Raw genomic sequence first — 8,007 nt, forward strand, 5'->3', positions numbered from 1 at the left:
TATATATATATATATATATATATATATATATTGTAGTTTTGTATTTTTGTTAAACAATTAAAAATAAAACTTACCTCAAAAAGTGATTACATTTTGTTGTTTTCAAACATTTTAAAACAAACTTAATAAATTAAGATAAAATTCAAAATATTTAATTTAGATTTGTAAAACTATTTTAGCTCTAAAAATGGTGTAAAATTTTAGGTTAGGTAAAAAATTATGTGTATGCAGAAACAATCTGAGGGGTCTATAGTTCGTGGTAAAGAAGAGAAAGTGTGCAGAATTGTTAAGTCCCTTTATGGGCTCAAACAAACACACAAACAATGACATGTTAAATTTGAACAAACAATGTTGGCAGATGGATTCAAGATTAATAAATGTGATAAATTTGTATACATAAAAACATTTCAAATCATGAAGTCATTTTTTATCGGTATATTGATGACATGTTAATAATGAGTAAGGATATTGACGATATAAATTCTACTAAGCTCATGTAGTCAGCAAGTTTGATATGAAAGACTTAAGAGTTGATGATTTGATCTTAGGGAACATGATTATCAAAATTCCTCAAGAACTAGCATCATTTCAATCTCATTATATTGAAAGAGTATTAGACAAGTACAAGTACTTAAATTTCAACGATGTTAAAAATTCAATTGATATAAGCTTTATATTTTAAAAGATGAAGGAGAAAGTTACTCTTAGTTGATATATGTTAGAGTATAGAAAAGTTTGTTATATATTATGAATTGTAAGCAAGCAGATATAACATGTGCTATTAGCAAGATAAGTCGATTCACTAATAATCCTTATCAAACTCACTGGATGGTAATGAAATGTGTGTTGGGATATCTCAAACATACACAACACTATATTTACATTATAATAAATATACTGTCGCGATTGAAGAATATAATAATGCAAATTACATCACCATATCAAATTCTACAAGTAGTATGTGTTTACACTTGGTGGATGAGCAGCCTCTTGGAAATCCTCAAAACGGACATAAATCGCTCGCTCGACAATGTAATCTGAATATATTGCCTTAGATAAGGACAGTGAAGAAGTGAAATGGCTCCAGAATTCATAGAGGATATTCCATTCAGGTTCAAATTCGTGGGACATATTTCCATACATTGTGATAGTCAAGCAGAAATAGGTAAGGCATGGAGCCTCATGTACAACGAGAAGTCTCAGTACAAATTGACTATGTGAAGTCAAGAGGTAATATGTCAGATCCACTAACGAAATGCCTAGTGAGAGAGGTACTTGAAACATTATATAAGGGAATGTATTTAGGAATTAGTACAAGTTATGATGATGGTAACTCTACCTAGCAGACTGGAGACCCAATACCTAGGTTTAAGGAAGAAGGAACTTGTGACTGATGATTCGAAATTGTCTATCAACTCAATCCATTCTCATGATGAAGACAATGTTCAGGAACGAGGTTAAAACATTAAGGTTTGTTAGTGAGTTAATAGATCTTAAATTTTTTAATGATCTGCTATGTTTTGCAAATTATGCCAAATAGTTTATCTACATGATGACTCTGTTAAAAATCACCTATGTGAGTGTGAATTCTAAGTTGTTCAAAGAGAATTATTATCAAAAGCCTATCTTTTATACACTTATGAGACCATGAGGTGTTTTTGATTGAAACGAACACAACTGGAAGAATCATAAACGTTAAAAGGTTAATAGTGTGAAATAATTGTCTAGGTATTAAACAAAGCTCGACGATTAAAAAAAACATCTACCCATTGACTGAGTATATCCGACATATTCTCAATTTGAAAAGTTCAACAGGAAATCTACTTATCCGGATGCAATTGATCTTTGCTTGAAAAATACACACTCGTCCGTGCATTCCTTTATGTTATTAGCATTCTCCATTAATTTGGGTGCTTCTTGGGTATATGAAGAGTTAATAGGAGATGGAGGGAAGATTAAAAGAGGAAATGAAAAAACCTCTTTTATGCTTTAGAAAAAGACATTTTCCTCATTGGTGGTGGAAAAATAATTGAATGGCTTAAATACATAAACACATCTACTAGTTGTCAAAAGGGTTGGAAGGAGGGACCCCCTAGCATCGTCCTCGTCGTTGTTGCTCGCTCACTCAGCTTCAACTTCAACTTTGGCTTTGGAAATCGATTGAGAGATTTTTTTTTGAAAAAAGTTTGTTTTAATTATTTAGTTATTTATTTGTTATTTAAATTAAATTAAACGGCCAAGACATTTTAATTATTTTATTAATTAGCTGAAATGACTTGACCCGACTCGAATTCGCGCGACCTATTTTATTTAAAACACTTTCTCATTTTATTTGAATTTCCCCCAATTGGAGATGACTGTTGTGAAAGGTTGCAACTTTTAGGACCATACATAAGCATTTGAAAGGTTGTGAACTTTTATGAATAGTCGTGTGGATTCCTTTCTGAACGAGTGCTTGTGGGCTATAAAAATCCTCCGATGAAATTTCTGACTTCTTTTTCTTCTGCATAAATTTATTTATGTACTTACTGTTGAGTTGCTTGCTGAAATCAGAGGTTTGGATATCAACATACTAGTGATTAAGATTGTTTCATCCTGGGAGGATATATTCTAATTCAAATCTCGGATAGTAGAGAAATAATTTTCTTAATTGAACACTGTACATTCAGTGGGCTCGATTTTCTGTCCATTCTATTTCATATGTCTATTACAGATTTATGTACATTTTAATGTAATTAGTTTTTTGTTAAATAATTACTATTCCCGTTACTTGATTTAAACTGTGGAATTTTTTTCTGCAAAAGGACTGTTATCAATAGTATTATTTGGAATAAATATTGCCTAACAATTATAACTTAAGTATCTTAAGTAATGAGAATAACAATCGAAGAATTTTTTTAGAAAAATAACTATACAAGCTCTTTTTCAACAAGTAGTATCACGGTGATCAAACTAAATTATCAAGTTCTAGCATTTGTTTTTATAAGGGATAAGACATAAGTATTTCTCTTAGACTAAGTTCGAAATCACAGAGACACACCTAAACTTAATTAAGATCATATTACCCCCTCACGTCATTTTTTCATATTTTTGTGCAACTCTTGTGATGATATGGAACCTTCAACCACTCAAGTTGGTTGTGTTTGTACACACACACCGCCACGTGTAAATATTAATTTTAATTAAAATTTATTTTTCCTAAAAAAATATTTCTTCTTATTTTTTTAAAAAAAATCATTTTTTCTATCTTTTAAAAAATAATATTTTTTTCATCTTGTATTTAAATTAATTAATACACATATTTCTTACCTTGAATCGAAACATTATTTTACCTACATTCATTGTTTTTCTCTTTTATTTCTCTATTCATTTTATTTCGTTGTTATTCGTTTTGATTTGATTTCGAAAGTCTTATATTTAAAAAAGGTAATTTTGAACGGATATCAAAATAAGTGATTAAAATCAAATAAAGTATTCAAACATTGAAATTAAAGGACAATTTTAAATAATTTTTTTGAAAAAATACACATAATTTATAAAAAATAATTAAGAGTGAAAAGATAATAAATAAATTAGGAAAATAACTTAAAGTGAAAAGAATATAAAATAAATATTTTAGAAAGAAAGAAATAAAAATAATTAAATATATAAGTTTTGTTGTCAATAAATATGTGTACTTACTATTATAAAGTTACCAATGAAAAATAGTATGGGTCCAATTTGTGCGCTCATCACTTGCCTTCAAGAGAGTGTGCATGCTCTCTATGTGTCACGTCCCGAGCTACCACAGAGACGCGGACACGGAACCTAGGATCACAAGTGATCCCAAGTAATACCCTGCTGGCATGATCATGAGCATACTAAAAATAATAAACTGATGTGGAAGCTAAATCATAATTAAAATGAAAAGATGGGAAATACCCATATACTATAACTGAGATATTTGAAACTGATGAGTTTAATATAAAGAAATATTAACTCAATACTAAGCTGAAACTAACTATATCTGAAAATAGTCTTTAACTAACTAGAAATGATGGGACAGGCCCCAGCTAAGTCTAGAAAAAATGGAAAATAAAGGACTAGAAATATTTAAAATAGACTCATGACTATTGTCCTTGGATAATGAGGACTCACCACTGATTCTGTTGAACTAGATTTCCATGAAATCGATTTAAGCGTGGCTAAATGCTGAAAACTTGAACCTACAACAGGAGAAGATGTAGCGCACGTATGCACCTGTACTTGAAAGGTACTAATCATGTATGATAGACTTAAGTTAAAATAAAACATAACTGAACAAGCACAAAAATAAATATAATATTCTGAACATGATATACTGAATTCTGAGCACATTGGATGCAATGACCAAATTTATAAGTTGTTGAGACTAAATAGTAACTGAACTGTAAATATTGTCAATGTATGACTAAACTGTGGGAGCTACTAATAATCGATAGTAAAATCACATGCGCTAAATGTGGAGTCCGATGTATACTCCCCATCAAAGAGACCCATTATACCCTGCCAAAGGCATGCTGGAATGGTTACTAAACTAATGCCCACAAAGGGGACTTACAACCTACTTTGCTAGTAGTTCTAGGATTATTGGGTACGCTAAACCCTAGTCCAACTCGGTATTATGCTACTCCCAATGAATTTAGTGATTAACATTTTATGATTGAATTTCTATAAATACTAGATAGCTCACAATTGAACATTCAAACTGAGAATGGAAAAATTAATCTAATAATGATGCATTCGTAACTGAGGCACTAAAATATCTGACATAACATTTATAATTTAAGCACCAAAGAAATACATAGCTAGGTAACTGAAATTCATGTAATAAACTGAGTAATATCAGGGTAATCTGATTTGAAACATATAATTAACTAATTCATGGTAATCTGCTGAAGTTCTATAAACCCTAAGTCTAATTATGATAAGGGAATCAAGAATCTAATTGTAAACTAGGGACCTAATGGGTGAAAGGAATCCACTAGTGAAATCCCACATACCTAGTGATGAATTCCACGGAGAGATCTTTAGATTACAGGGCTGGAACTGATAGAACTTTGTTGTCTTCTTGAACTAGCGTCCTTGGCTTTTTTCTTCTTTCTTGCTTCTATTCCTAAGTTCTGATCAATGATTTGACTTAGGTAAGTTTTAGTTATGTTTCTAGGCTTAAATTGAATAAAATATCATAATTAAGGGTTTAAACGACGTATCTTAGGGATTAAACAAACAAGGAAAAGACCAAAAGACCCCTAAAATAATTATTGTCAGAGCAATTGACGACCAGGATTGACAGGGCCATCGTTCAATCAACGACAAGCCTTCACTAAAATGGGCATAAGTTTTTACTCGGAGGTAGGATTTTATCAAACTCGGTGGCCTTAGAAAGATAATTCAATTCTCTATCATATCAAAGGTCATAGGACACCTCATTTTTTTGCTAAAAATTATGACCATTTGAGTTGACCCAACAATAAGTTCCCCCTAACTGACTGCTAACCTTCAATAACGGGTAGACCTACGGACCATAGATAGAACAACAGTCCGTGCTGGTCGTCCGTAGTTTATGTCAGAGGCTGGGTAATAAGAGTCTTAATCCACGGATCGTGGGCTGACCTAGGGATCGTAGGTCTATCCGTGGGTCGAAACTTAGCCAATTTTTTTGAGCTATGTTTCGGAGTGCCACAGTGGTGAACCACGGACCCACTGTACGGTCCGTAGATTAGAGTACGATCCGTAGATGTTGACCATCGATTGCACCTGCAATTTTTTTCTAGAAAGTTGGTTTCAAATATGTTTTGGATACCGGGTGTTACATTATCTCTCCCTTGAGAACGATCGTCCTTGAATAAAGACTAAACTAGCTGAAATAGAGGGAGAGAGCTGCAATCCCTACTACTAAACACTGAGTTACTAACTGAATTAAGTTCCAAGGATATGTAAATACACTGAAAATGCAAATACAAATTAAGGAACATGATTCTAAGGCTGAATTCATTCATGAATGACTTAAAAACTAAAGAGGAAATATTACCTCAAGTTGGAGTTGAATCGGAGGGAAAGAGGTGAGGATACTTGGCTTTAATGACTGTTCCTGCTTCGCAAGTAGCTCCCTCTACGGATTAACTCCTCCACAAAACGTTGACTGCAGCGACATCTTTGTTTATGAACATTCTAACCTAACGGTCGAGAATTTCAACTGGTACATCCTCATAAGAAAGACTATATTTCACCGCCACACTCTCTAATGGCACTACAGAGGCTGGAACACCCACACACCTCTTTAAGAGCGATATGTGGAGGACAAGATGCACTGCTGCTAAATCTGCTTGCAACTCTAACTCATCTGACACCTTGCAAAACCTTTTCAAGATGTTGTAAGGTCCTACATATCTAGGACTGAGCTTCCCTTTCTTGCCAAATCTCATCACCCATTAATAGGTAACACTTCCAAGAAAACCCAGTTATCAATTTGGAACTCTAGTTCCCTTCTCCGTAAATCTGAATAAGACTTCTGACGACTCTGGGCTGTTTTAAGTGTATCTCTAATGAGTTGCACTTTCTCCATAGCATAAAGGACTGAATCTAGACCTATCAAATCTGCTTCGCCTACTTCAAACCAACCAACTAGTGATCTTTATCTACGCCCATATAGTGTTTCATAAAGGGCCAGCTGAATGCTTGAATGGTAGATATTGTTGTAGGCAAACTTAATAAGAGGAAGCTGATCATCCCAACAACCATTAAAATCGATCACACAAGCTCTCAACATATCCTTTAGGGTCTGAATGGTATGTTCTGCATGTCCATTCATCTGCGGATGAAATGTTGTGCTAAGGTTATCTTGAGTACCAAGAACCTTCTGAAATAACTTCAAGAAATGAGAGGTAAACTGAGGACCTCTATCTGAGATGATACACAAAATAACCCTATGAAACCTCAAAATTTTGTTAATGTAAAACATAGAATAGTCCTCCACCTAATCTATAGTCTTGACCTCCAAAGTACGGGAAGACTTAGTCATCTGGTCAACTATCACCCAAATGGAGTCATGTTGTCTGCGAGTACGAGGAAACCCTGTGATGAAATCCATATTGATCACATCCCACTTCCAAATACGAATGTCGATATCTGGAGTCATACTTTCTAGTTTCTGATGTTGTACCTTGACTTGTTGGAAATTAAGGCACTTACTCACAAAATATGCTATATCCCTCTTCATGCCATGCTACCAATAGACTTCCCGCACATCGCGGTACATCTTTGTTTCACCTGGATTAATAGAAAATCTGGAGTTATGGGCTTCTGCAAGAATATGTTCTCTCAACTCATACACATCAGGAACATACAATCTACCCAGCTAGCGAAGTACACTATCTCCCCCTTGAGAGAAAACCTCCACTCTCTGATTATGGACTGCGCCCTTATGCTAAAGGAAGATTTGATCTCTGTCTTTGTTTACCTGAACCTCCACTACCAAAAAAGATTCTGCCCCGTTTTGAACTGTTACACCACTGTATGACATGCTCATAAGGCGAACTCCCAAGCGAGCAATCCTGTGAACATCCTTCACTAGTTCCTTTCTCTCTTCCTTAACATGAGCTACACTACCCATAGATAACTTGCTAAGAGCATCTGCTACTACATTTGCCTTACGAAGATGGTAATGCACCCTCATATCATAATCCTTAAGGAACTCAAGTCGTCTCCTCTGGCGAAGATTCAGCTCTTTCTATATGAACACATATTGAAGACTTTTATGGTCAGTGAACATATCTACATGAACACCATGCAAGTAGTGTCTCCATATCTTTAGTGCAAATACCAATTCTGCAATCTCGAGGTCATGAGTTTGATTGTTCTTCTCATGCACCATAAGTTGTCTAGAAACATAGGCTATAACCTTATCTCGTTGCATCAACACACAACCTAGTCCAATATCACAATAGATCCCATAACAATCTGAACTCTATAGTAGAGTCAAGAAAG

This window comes from Solanum pennellii, chromosome 4 (genome assembly GCF_001406875.1).
Source record: "Solanum pennellii chromosome 4, SPENNV200".
NCBI lineage: Eukaryota > Viridiplantae > Streptophyta > Magnoliopsida > Solanales > Solanaceae > Solanum > Solanum pennellii.